Here is a 12,235-nt window from a genome sequence, read left to right as displayed (position 1 = left end):
AAATTTACAAAAAGATATAAATCCCTTCATGAGTGCTTTACATAATTAAAAGCTAAAACCTGTCACAAAAAGGGAGACTTTATTTTCCAGTGGACTTAATCCTAGGGTAGTATGACTTTGATTTTTGTTTTTTGCTGCAAAAGATAATTTTTAATTCTGTTTTCTCTCTCTTGTTACAGGGTACTGGAGAAATATTCACTTTTATCTGGTCTTGGCCAAATGACCTTGTAAAAGCTCCAAGAAAGAGCTCTTTTATCACTGTGATTTTTTTTCCTACCCTGACTTCAACTTCGCACCCACTTCATGAGCGATCTGCAGAGGCTGGTTTCTAGCTGTCATTATTCACGCATATTTGAAGCAGCTGATTGTGAAAGCCCTATTTAATTTTTAATAAGTGAATACATCCTTTTCTTTTTCTTTTTCTTTTTTTTTTTTTTTTTTTTCACTTACATTGTTTTGCCTTTTGCAGAATGCAATTATCCCAGTCTTTGGGATCTCAGAAAAAGAAGATATTAGTGGCTGCAAAAGCTGCAGGAATATCTATGTTTACTTCCTTCTGTATCCAGCAAAAAAAACTTCTAGAGACTTAAACTGGAAAAACAGTGCTTTCTTTCAGGCACAGGGGATAGGAGAGCTGCTACTTTTGTTGTTGTTGTTGTTTTGTTTTCTTTTGGGGGGGTTTGGAGGGACTTTTCCATTGTATCAAGTAGAGACAAGGAGAAACGAGTGTGTTTATTGTTGTGTATTGTAGATGAATTGTTCTAAACACGTTTTTAGGAAATAACAACACATGAAAGAAATAAAACTTTAACACTGAAAACTTCAGCGCAATATTTGATCTCTCACATCTTTTGTCATATACCAGCTTTTCACTTTACCTGTTTTACCTTGATAACCTTCTGTTACATGAATGGGGAAAAGTACTACAAGGTTAGTTTTTCACTTTTTCTCTCTAGTCTAAAGGAATTGAATTTATATATCCCTCTTTCTACAAACAACATTTTAATACTTTCCAAAAGGCAGTTGCACAACCTAGATATTTCTAATGAAAAAAGAAGGGTCCACAGTACGTTAGATAAACTATACAATCAAGAAGTATCCTCTGCATTTACGGGTACATATTATGCAAAGTTGAAAATTTCCTGAACAATTTTTTTTTTGAGTGTACAGGCATGCCATGATATTTTCCCACCACTACTGCAATATGGTAATTTCATAGTGGATCACCTGATGTTTTCTTCTGAACGTGGGATGTTGCTGTGTTTTCTTTCTCCTCAGGGATTCTCTGCAGTTGCTCGTGGTTATCTCTTCCTCAGAGAATTACTCTAGCTTCTCATACTACTAGCTAGATGAGGTTAATTCAAAGTGCCAGAGGTCTTGATAATGCTCTGTGGTTTTAACCTTTTTTCAAGCACCTGCCATTGGGAAACTTCCTTAGGAAGACTTCTGCATTCCTACGGAAGGACACTTGATTGCAAATGGTACTTCACTCTGCTATTGGACTGCTGCTTTGAAAATTAAATTCACATCTCCTTCCAAGAATGCCCTCTCCCAACCTCCTTTGGTAGATACCAGATCTGGAGCTAGATGTCGGCAGAGTGGCATATATGTACATGCATGCACATTTATTTTAAAGGAAATGTCTTGATCCTTCTACTGTATTTTGATCAGACTAAGGCTTGCAGGTAGTCTTTCTGAAGTTGTGAACCTGCAGCTTTCCATGCTTGGAGTACCGTAACTCTAGACTTCATTGAGAAAGGCCGAGTGGAAGTCTCTGTGGTCACTGAGAAGTTAAAATTCATGTGGTCATGTTGCTGTGTTTCTATTTCAAAAGAAAAAGAAGAACTTTTTATTAACCTGCTACTTTCACATTCAGGAACAGTGATGGCAAGTCACCTTGAGTAACCTCTTCCATTAAGCTTGTCTACTTTCTTTTGGCTGTCTTCAAAGATGAAACTGGATCACAATCTTCAAAGTGCTTCCCCTTATCTAGCATTTCAATCTCTTATTTGAAATGTTCTCTACAAAGTTTAACTATTATTTCAGACATTAACTATTCCAGCACTTTTTATTGTCAAAGTATCTGAATTTTCCCCCTTCTTTCTGAACAGAACAAACAAATCTGTATGAACAGTGAAATGTCTTTGAGAACCATGGCCTGCAATGGAGATGATAAGAAGTTACATTTATCCACAAATTGATGTTAACAGGATGTCTGGAAACTGCTGTTCTTAGCCTGTTGGAAGGCTTCCAGTATCTCAGAATTACCACTTCCCCACACATACATCCTGGCAAAACTTAAGCTTGAAAGTAAAGGGATGGTATGACATCTTTTTAAAGGGGTTATAATGAAATGAAAGGCTCTGAACTGGGAAAATGGCTTCATGTCAGTCAAGAGTTAGGAAGTAATAGTTGGGTGTGTTTGCTATCAATCTGGTAGAGTAAAACTTTGCTAAAGGTTTTTAAATAAAAACAGTAGGTTCCTCTAGTTACAAAATGCACCAACAGAATTAAATATCTATTATGCAGTGACATAAAAATAAATTTTATAAGTTTATAGCATAGTATAGTATTATTGTATATAATGAACGTTTTTTGTTTGTTTGTTTTTGAAATTGTTCTTGACAAATATAATCTGGAGTGATGATCTCAGTGTTATTTCAGAAGCCACCCTTCCAACAGGAAATTGTATGGGGTTGGAAGCTACAACAGGACATGTTGAGAAATATTCAACCTAACAGAATGACTAAACCATTACGATCAGCTGTTCTGAAATCCAATATAAGCTGACAGTAAGATTCCTATGTTTAGATTTTACAGTCTGTCTAAATCAGAAACTACCTTCCTGTGAAGAAATGCAATGTTCATTTAAGGACTTACAAGACTGATTCTCCATTATGTTCCTAAAAGTTGTTCCAACAGTTTAACTGTCCCTACATTTAAAAATAGCTACCTGACTCCTAACTGAAACTTGCCAAGTTTCAGGTTTTCATTACTGAATTTTCTTATACAATTGCCTAGCACATTAAAAAGTTTTGTTATTGGGACTCTTGTTTTTTCAATGTCCATGCTTTAGGAAAACTTAATTCAACCTGGAGTCGTTGTTCAGCTTTTATTCTAGGGTTTGCTGTATCTTCTTTTCTACTTTGGATCTGAGGCACAATATTGTTATCTATTAGAAAGGGAACTAATCTGAAGCTTACATATTACGGTACTCATCCATGTTCAACTCACACCTCTGCTTGAAATTCAGATCCCCTCTTGAAGAACATTCCATCAGGCTCTTTTGGGTAGTTCTTAGGACCTGTGCTGTGGTGGCTATTCTACTTTGCACAAAAGAATAGAAATCATGGGAAGTGAGAAGACACATGGCCTAGCCCAAGAGTGGAATGTTTCCTGCCCTTTCCCATGCGATGACCCTGTTCTCCACTGGGGGGTCTTCCCTGAGGGCTCCTTCCCATAGCTCACTTAGTATTTTACACTTGCAAATACTGGTTTTCTCTAGTCCAGCTCCCAGAGAACAGGCTGTCTGGCAGAAATTTCTTTTACTCTCTCTTATTTATTCCTCCTCCTTTCCCTTCATTCATGTCATCTTTCTCGTTAAGTCTCTCTACCTCACCAGCTGATTAAATCAGGTGCCTGTAATACATAGATTCTTCTTTGGCACTCTTGACTCTGGTCTTCAACAGACTCTCTCTCCACTACATCTTGTTCAAGAACAAATGGAAAAAATACGATTGCCATTTTCTGTTTTGATTTAACTCTGCTCTACTCAGTGCTTGGTGAGATCCAGCTGGAGTGAGTGCAGGGTTCCTTAATGCAAGAGATAAGGACCTTAAGAGCTTCACATTACCTGGAATAAATGATTTTTCTTATCCTGATCTTAAATGAGTCACCTCAGCAATGATGGGCAAGCACTCAGCAGATTCTGGCAATGCTGGTGCAGGTGGAATTTCAGTGTGGCTGGGGCTGTGCAGTAGTGTAAGCATGAAGATGAGAGAAAATTCACCTGAGCTTCTTCAGTCACTTTTTAAAGGCTTCCCAAATTTTACGTCATTCTAGAGATCTCATCTGAACTCTGCAGTCTGCTCTCATTAAAAAGGGACGTTTTTTTCTTGTAAATGTTAATTCATTTTTTATTTCATTTACAACCCCCATTCCCCATTCCTAGCCGTGTGATCTTCGCACCTAGCTCTTTAATGAAAAGAAGGTAAGCCCAGATTTTCCTGCAGTCTGGACCTTTCTCTAGAAGCTATCTTTATCTCTCATTCTTTTTGTGCCAACCACAGCCTTTACCCACAGATTTCTCTTGCCTTCACTCTCTATCCATGAGCTGCCTGAACTACATTTGGATGGAAAACCATACAAGAAACGTTCCTTTTGAAATATCATTTGCATTTAGCATTTTCTTTTCAAATCTCTCTGGTAAATTTTTAATTTGCTTACCTAGACTTTGAAGTTTGAATAGTCCTTTTTTAATGAGAAAATGATATGGCCTTACATAACTCTGTTATTTTAATAATTGCACATTTTGTCAGACTGGTAATCCCACCAAAAATGAATCTTATTTGTGTTTAATATTTTATCTTTCATTAAACCATATTGTCTGGTATTAATTATGGTTCACACCCTTAATTCTCTACTGAGCACACCCTAGTTTGCCTTCCTGAGATTTTGTCTTGGATAAGCATTAAACTGACAGACCTATAGTTACATTTTCAGCACATTATCCTTTTGAAATACTGATAAAATTGTTTCTTGTCTTTTCTGTTCAATCTTTTGGACAGTTACAATATCTCAGAGGACTTACCCAGTATTCTGCTTTGAAAATAGCAGTTTAACAATCCCATCAGTCAATACTTCTACAGACGATGGTCCAAGGTTTCTGCTTTGTTGATAATTAGTAACCCGTTACATTACTAAAGGAAGAAAGAATGTATTTGCTAACTCTAAATTTGAAATAGCCATCTGTCTGTTTCCCAGAAATATATAATAATATATTTTATTACCAGAAATGAGGATTTTGCACTTTTGCCTCCTCTTTTTTGCAGTGTTTATTATTGAAATAATTTGCGGGGGCTGCAAAATTAATATGCTGGTGCTGTTGTCTTAAATATATCAGTCTCTGCACAAAATAGGGTATTTCCCTAGAAAGGAGAGGTAGGCACCTAGCAGCAGTAGCCCTCAAAATGACCCTGACCCCCTAAATGGGAAAATATATTGGGTGTACATGGCAAGGGCTTGGTAGCTGGAGGGCTGCTGGGAAGTTCTCAGTTTGGGAAGGACGGCATCTCGTGGGAGGGACCCCATGTGGAGCAGGGGCAGAGAATGACCGTGAAGGAGCGGTGGAGGGGAATAGGGAATGGGGGCTGCCGCCAGTCCCTAACACTTCATCTCCACCACTCCTTCATGCTGTACCAAGGAAAAGGTTTGTCTTTGGATTGGAAAGTTAAAACCAAAGTTATAACAAGAAAAACATCAAATTTGGTCTTGGTGTATTCCTAACACTAAAGCTGTCTTCTAGGTGTCACTACAGAGCTTTGAGTAACACTGTGGCCCAGCGGCCAAGAGGAAAAGAGTCATCTCTACTCTCCATTACCATCCTCTCCATTATAGCCAAAAGTTTTCAGGTTTGTTCAATTATATTTGTTCAATGGCAAAAAGCAGCTCCCACATTGAGAACCTACAATTTCCTCCTTAATGTAGCATAGCCTATGCTATTTCAGTTTTGCTCAGCTCCTGGGGACAAACTTTATTGCTATTGACTCACTTTTTCTCTCTCCTTTTAGAAAATGTTTAAAAGGATTTTTGGATGCTTGTACCTTGATTTATATTTGATTTGTTGATCTGCACTGCAAAGTAGACACTTCAGCCTTCAGTCCTAGGAATTGCACTGCCTCTCCTTATTCACATAATTGACCCAGCCCCATTTAAATAAATCAAAAAGACTTGATACATTGAACTAATCCGGACCTTTTACTGGAGGTTAAGGTAAGAAGACTGCATCTGAAAAGCAGTAATACATGAGGAAATTTCTTAGGTAGATTTCACTTATTCTTCCCATTATTTTTTTTTTTGTTACCTTGAATAAAATGGATAAAGAAAAAAAAACAACATTCTTTTTTTCCTTTTCCTCAAGAGAGAAAGAAAGGTTGAAGTATAACAACTTGATAGGCTGAAAATTTGAGGGTTTAACCTTTATTTTACATGACTTTTCAGAAGTCCTACAGTACCTTGTCATACTGAATCAATTCTGATGAATTCTCTGTTCTCTTGAACTTTTATGTTTTTTATATGTGAGATCAAAACTCAAAAGAGTGCCAATTACTTTACTCTTTAACTCAATGTCTCTCTTGGCTCTCCTTCAAAAAAAAGAAAAAAAAAGAAAAAAAAAAAAAAAAAAAGGCTGTAGCTGTGATTCATTCTGCTTTCTTTGTTTAATCTGGGAAAATGCATTGCTAGCTCTTTGGCAAGTGTCTCCAGACAGAAGGCAATGGGAAATACTGGAACTGAAGTAGGTTAAACTGATAGGAAAGAAGCCCAACCATAAAGATAAAATAACCTAATAAATGGTAAATAAATAGATTGCAAGTAATTCCTGCCGTATAAGTTTCAGCTCCTATTGACTCCACGTAGGGTAGCCAGCACTTGGGTCTTCTGAAGGTTAACCTTCTGGTGTCACAAAATGGACATGCAAAATGGACAGCTTTTAAAACTTAGGATTGAATATGTGAGCACAAGAGCAATTACTAAAAACATGCTACTCTGTCAGCATTTTGCCAAATTGATGATTTTTAGGGGATATCTTGCTTGCTTGTTCTATATTCAATTTAACATAGGTAACAAGAATCTTTACTGCAATCTTTTAATGTTGTGAGGCAGAATAAACTGAGTAGGCAGGTGGAACAAAAACAAGGAATTGGTACAAGTTGACCCCATATAAGATTTGTTGTTTACACGTGGAAAGGAAAAGCAGACATAAATCAGTCCTGCAGAAGCAGCTTATTTTGTGTTCTGAGGAGTGTCTCTGTGGAGAGAAGGATTTGTTTTCCTGAACTTCAGCTGCCTGAGGAGCAATCTGTGGAGCTTTCTGGTAGCAGACTTTTGATACCCAAGGTGAAGGAGCCTCTGAGAATGTCTGTCTTTCTTTGTTGTCTATGGAGAGAACTCAAATGATTGCCATGGACTATTTTCCTAATTTGTAGTTGGTGCGAATCCCAAATATAAGAGACTAAGCACCAAGAAAAGCGATTTACTTGCAGCATGTTCCCATAGTAGCAACTATATGGGCAATCCTGGGGCCTTTTTTAAAAATTGCTTTCTCAAATAAACACAAGGATTTTCCACAAAGTAACAGTACCTCCACTGCACACTTCACTCTACCAGCTATCACATACCAGCCTTCAAGGCAAATACAAGGATCATGGTTAAAAGAGGAGCCCTCAGTGCTCATTGATATCACTTAGCACCACATCCTGCAAACAGCTGAAATTAAATGTTGATATTTGTGGTTGTTGAAGGGTCAGCTGAGATTAGAAGCCCATTGTGGCAGCACACGATGTTGTATATTGCTATTCATTAGGGAGTGCCTGACCCAAGAACACTTTGTTTAAACAGACAAGGCAAAGGGTAGGGGAAAAAGGGATCTAATATATGAACACAGTGATGGCTGGCAAACAATAAATTAATTCTCAGATGTGCTTTTTTTATTATTATTATTTAATTTTTCAGGAGTTAATTAGAGAGGATTAGCTAAACAGAGGAAATAAGGGAAGATGACAGAGATCCAGGAGTGGAAGGAAGGGTGATTAATGTGGGGCAGAAGACCGCAGGGGAAAGGCAGGAGCCTGTAACTGAAGTGAAGAGGTTGTGGAGACAGTATGTGAGCTGCCAGCCAGCTCAGAAGCCTTTCTGACCCAGGAAGGTGTCATCTCCTTAGAACTGCCCTCCATGGAGTCCACATGGCTTGAGTGGTAGAAATAAATTACTCTGTGGACCAAATACATTGAGAGAAACGTTCAGGTCATCGTGGTTGTGCTGTAAGTGGAGGTGCAACATCCAATAGCTGTGGAGTGGGATTGCTGGGGAAGCTCTGACTATGCCAAAGGGGCATCTTTCCATTTCTCCCCTTCCTACAGCCTGCAGAGGTGCCTCTGCCATTGATGGGCTTGCATTCACACCTCAGATAGTAGGCAACTAAGCAGGGTCGTGCCTTGAGAAGATGAGGTGCTCTGGCTTTATTGGTGCTAAAAAAGCTTTTTATCCCTGAGCCACCTTTCTTTACTCTAGGCTGCTGTTTGTCAGGCATCCATTTGAAGGAGAGGATGACAGCCATAAATACCCACTGCCAGTACTGAGGTTTATGCCACTTGATACTCTATTTCATCCTAAAGGCAATATAGACCACACGGAGCTCTAAGATACCGTGAATCTGACAGCACTTTAAATAAATATATATGGTCACATCATCGTGAGGGGTAAATCAGCATAGCCTCCGTGAAATTGGGTCCTTTAAACTGCACATGAATTACATATCTCAGTGTGAGCAATCCTGAGCAGCTGAGTCTCATGCACTGTGAAGGAGCCACATAGCTGGCTCCAGGCAGGCTGTGGGATTTGCAGCCACCCCTGTGTCAGACTGGGCTGGCAACAGACCTGATCCTGGGAATCCTTTGGGCAAGGTGAATCCTACTGCTACCACACCTTCTTGCACTTTCTTAAGACATCAACTGTGTGTCCACTGTGGGTGCCAAAGCAGTGAGGTCATGCACGTCAGTAAAGGAGCTGCCTGGCAGGGTCAGTGATATGTCAAGACATTGCCTGATCACCGTTGCAGCCCACAGATGAAGGCAGAACACTCTCACTGTGTTTAATTGCAGAAGGACATTAACTGCAGAGATATGAGGCCAAATATTTGGCTGTTATGTTCTACCCTTCCACATGCCAGGGAAAAGGGCCAGTACTTCTGCATGCTAATGGCTCCCAGCAGTGACAAGTTAGTCTTGTCCTTGGACACTTCCTTACTAATAGACCTATGAAGTGTTTTCCCCCCATAATAAGGTACAGCTCACCTGTCAAAGGTGGTACTTTGTTCCAAAGCCTGGTCAAGATATTCTACAAATATTTTATTCAAGGATTTCCCCAAGCTTCCAGCAAATGGTTAATCCATCTTCCGTTCATCAAAGGCTGCATTCCTCAAAAGTGTTAAGGGGCCAGTAAAAGTCTGCCATAAACTTTTATAATGAGCTTATCCATCCGTCTCCCTTTCTCTGTTACGTGGCCTTGCATGTGTGCAGATCAGACCCGGCCTGCAGTGGGGTGCCCATGTCTGTCTCTCGGAATAGATCGCGATGGTATTTATTAATCCGCTTTGTTCAGCTCTGCCGTTCAGGTCAGCACTGCAGCATTAGTTGTGTTCGCTCAGTTCTTCCACTTCTTATTGAGTGATGATTACATCTGAGCAGCGGGGACTGGTGAGTCATCAAAGGGTATAAATTCCGGGCTCTGTTTAAATGTTAAAAAGGTGGTAAATGCATGATATATGAACTGCTAAAATCTTCTACAGTTGGGAAAGCGGTATGCTATAAACAGGATTTATTTTCAATATATTAAATATTTTTTTTGGAGTATTCCACTGATAAATATCACAAGGGGCTGCATTCATATTGTGCTGTAATTAAAATGAATGCTTTAACAATGCCTGCCCTGAGGCTGACAATAATGACACTGGAAACAGGTGAGGAAAATAAAAGTTAATGAAACTGGACCACAGTTAGGAGATGTCACAAAACACACTTTATTCCATATGTGCACAAGTTCCTTTTAGAAATATATAGTAGTAAGAAGATAACCATCATTATATTCATAAATTAATCTTAGCTGACGGTGAATGGTTCATTACTTGTTACTGAGAGTTTAACATCGAGCGCACAGCTTGCCAAAACCTTTCAGCTCAGGGGCAACAGTTGTTTTCAGAAGATGACAGTGACAAATATCCCACACATTTCATCCAAAAGGTCTTTGGATGCAGTTCTGTTATTTTCTGAGGGGCACCTCAAGACAGATTTCCTGTGGAGGCGCAGACCTGGGTGCCTCACAGGGCTACCGCAAAGCACCAAGCAGGCTGTGCAATCAAGTGTGCCTATGGCTTTGGCATGAAGTCTGTTGCCAGCCCTCTCTGCCACCGGGGTGGCTGGAAGGCATCCGTATGTCTGGGAACTGAGCAAGACAGGGAGCACCGTATGTTTCTGACTCTGTTCCTCCAAAAAAAAAAAAAAAAAGAAAAGAAAAGAAAAAAAAAAAGAAAAAAAATAGTGTTGATTGACTTCCTTGGAGCAGGGATTAGCTTTTAGCATCAATTCTTAGTTTGATCTGCAGCACAAAAGGACGTGGTTGTCTTTGTTGTGGGGCTCTGCAAAAATGCAAGAAGAGCAGCAGCATGCACAATTCTTACCCTCAGCTGGCACAAAGAGCAATTTTGTGTTAAAACTGTGAAAGAGAGGCACTGGATACATGACCAAGAAAACCTGTCTCAAAACATCTTTATCTTGAAATAAAACAACCAGCTGGGAACAATACCAGGAGTGACATAAAAATAATATTATTATTATTTTTTAAAATAATTTGATTATTTATATGACTAGAATGTAAAACCAAACAGAATAATGAAATAATCAAATCCTTATGTTTTGTAATTTAAATAAAATACTTATAGGAAACAAAGGCTCTTCCAACCTAATAATAGTGTAAGAAGGAGACCAGGAAGAAGAATATTGGATTTTTCAAGGAAGTCCAGAAAGAAAACAAAGAACTAAATTAATAATATAGTAAAGGAAAGAAAAAGAAGCCAATGTAAACAACTAGATAGAGATGGAAATCAAGAACCCATCAAGCCTTTAACAGCAATAGCTAAGAGTAGCACTGAGGTATGATGTACAGTTTGGAGCTTTTGCAAGGCTCTTTGCTTATCCCTGGGAGATAAAACTTCATTCTGAGGCCCGTCTTTGGAAGAAGTCTTGTAAAATGTTTGCACTAAAAAGAAGTTGGTCAAAAAGCCCATATACTTTCACAAGGCATTTATTCATCTTGTTTTACTGACCCATAGCATCAACTAGCAGAAGTGCAGGTTTTTTACTAAGTTCTGTGTTATGGTGGTATAGAAAGCTTCACAAACTCTTCAGACTTCTATACGACTTAGAGGAGGACAAAAGTCAAAGAAGAAAGGAGGAGATATCTGGAAGAGACATGAACAATGTTTATATTGGTGGCAAAGGATTGATACCCAAATACAGTATGAAAAACATATTACTAAACTGGGACAATGTAACAGAGGGATTTTCCTCTGTGGAGGAAACTTAAATGTCCTCATCTGCTTTTAGCAGTTTATCAGTCTATAAAAACCAACCTTATCACAAACTAATAGGGAACAAGCTACAGACCTTACTATTTTTAATGAATTATGTTGACATGCACAAATCCCAGTCCCATGATCTGAATTATCCTCAGTTCTTCGCTCCATTACAGAAATAAATGCATAGGAAGAAGGAGATGGAACTGCTTTGATATTGCTAAGCAAAGCAGCAGTACAGGCAAAGGCGAGAACTAGAAGGCATGAAATAGATAATATACCACCAGGAAAACAAATGAAAAATGTCTTATCCTTACCATGAAACAGAGAATGGTAAAATAAAAGAACTCACTGTTCTGACATGACTCTAGTAAGGTGACAGTCACTGTAAGAAAATTATATTAAGCAGCAGGCCTTGATACGCTTTTTCTATAATGAGCCCAGGGAACAGAGCTCCTAACTGATAATTGCTTATTACATGTATATTATTCTGATTGTACACAATACTTGTATCTCAGCTAAGTTCTTTCATGGAAACAACAAATTGCCTGCCTGACCTGTTACTTGAGGAACTTTTCATCATTGCTGGCATTTTTATTTAGTTTAGTACTGAGATTTATAGTAATTATTTAAAATTAAATTTAAATTTTCTGCTTCTCCAAAACCTTAATTTTTTATCTCTTTCTGCTTAGTGTACAGCTAGAATTTGCCTGCTTCTAAAACAAAGACACACACAGATCTGATGTAACCACCCTTGTCTCCTCTCAGTGTAGCAAAAAAAAAAAAAAAAAAAAAAAAAAAAAAAGTATATCTGTTGGGTGATGAATTTTATCACTATGGAAAGAGGCTCCTGGGATTAGCTCAGTTTTGGATGTCCACTGCTGGACA

At 38.6% G+C, this 12,235-nt stretch overlaps 1 protein-coding gene across 4 annotated transcripts in view; it reads left to right on the top strand.

The window, feature by feature from the left end:
• The window catches only part of EPSTI1 (epithelial stromal interaction 1), a 55,735-nt gene extending 52,688 nt beyond the window's left edge, over positions 1-3,047 (top strand). For 3 of the 4 annotated variants that reach the window (XM_035322282.1, XM_035322287.1, XM_035322273.1), the window contains one exon: positions 180-398. The gene's annotated coding sequence lies outside the window, so the exon portion shown is untranslated. Of the gene's footprint in view, positions 1-179; positions 399-2,111 lie in introns of those variants that run through there. The other variant, XM_035322295.1, reaches the window with a different exon arrangement.
• Positions 3,048-12,235: the final 9,188 nt, after the last annotated feature.

The sequence above is a fragment of the Oxyura jamaicensis genome, chromosome 1 (genome assembly GCF_011077185.1).
Source record: "Oxyura jamaicensis isolate SHBP4307 breed ruddy duck chromosome 1, BPBGC_Ojam_1.0, whole genome shotgun sequence".
Classification (NCBI taxonomy): domain Eukaryota; kingdom Metazoa; phylum Chordata; class Aves; order Anseriformes; family Anatidae; genus Oxyura; species Oxyura jamaicensis.
The sequence above is the reverse complement of the archived record's forward strand: the minus strand, read 5'-3'. Positions and strand labels throughout refer to the sequence as shown.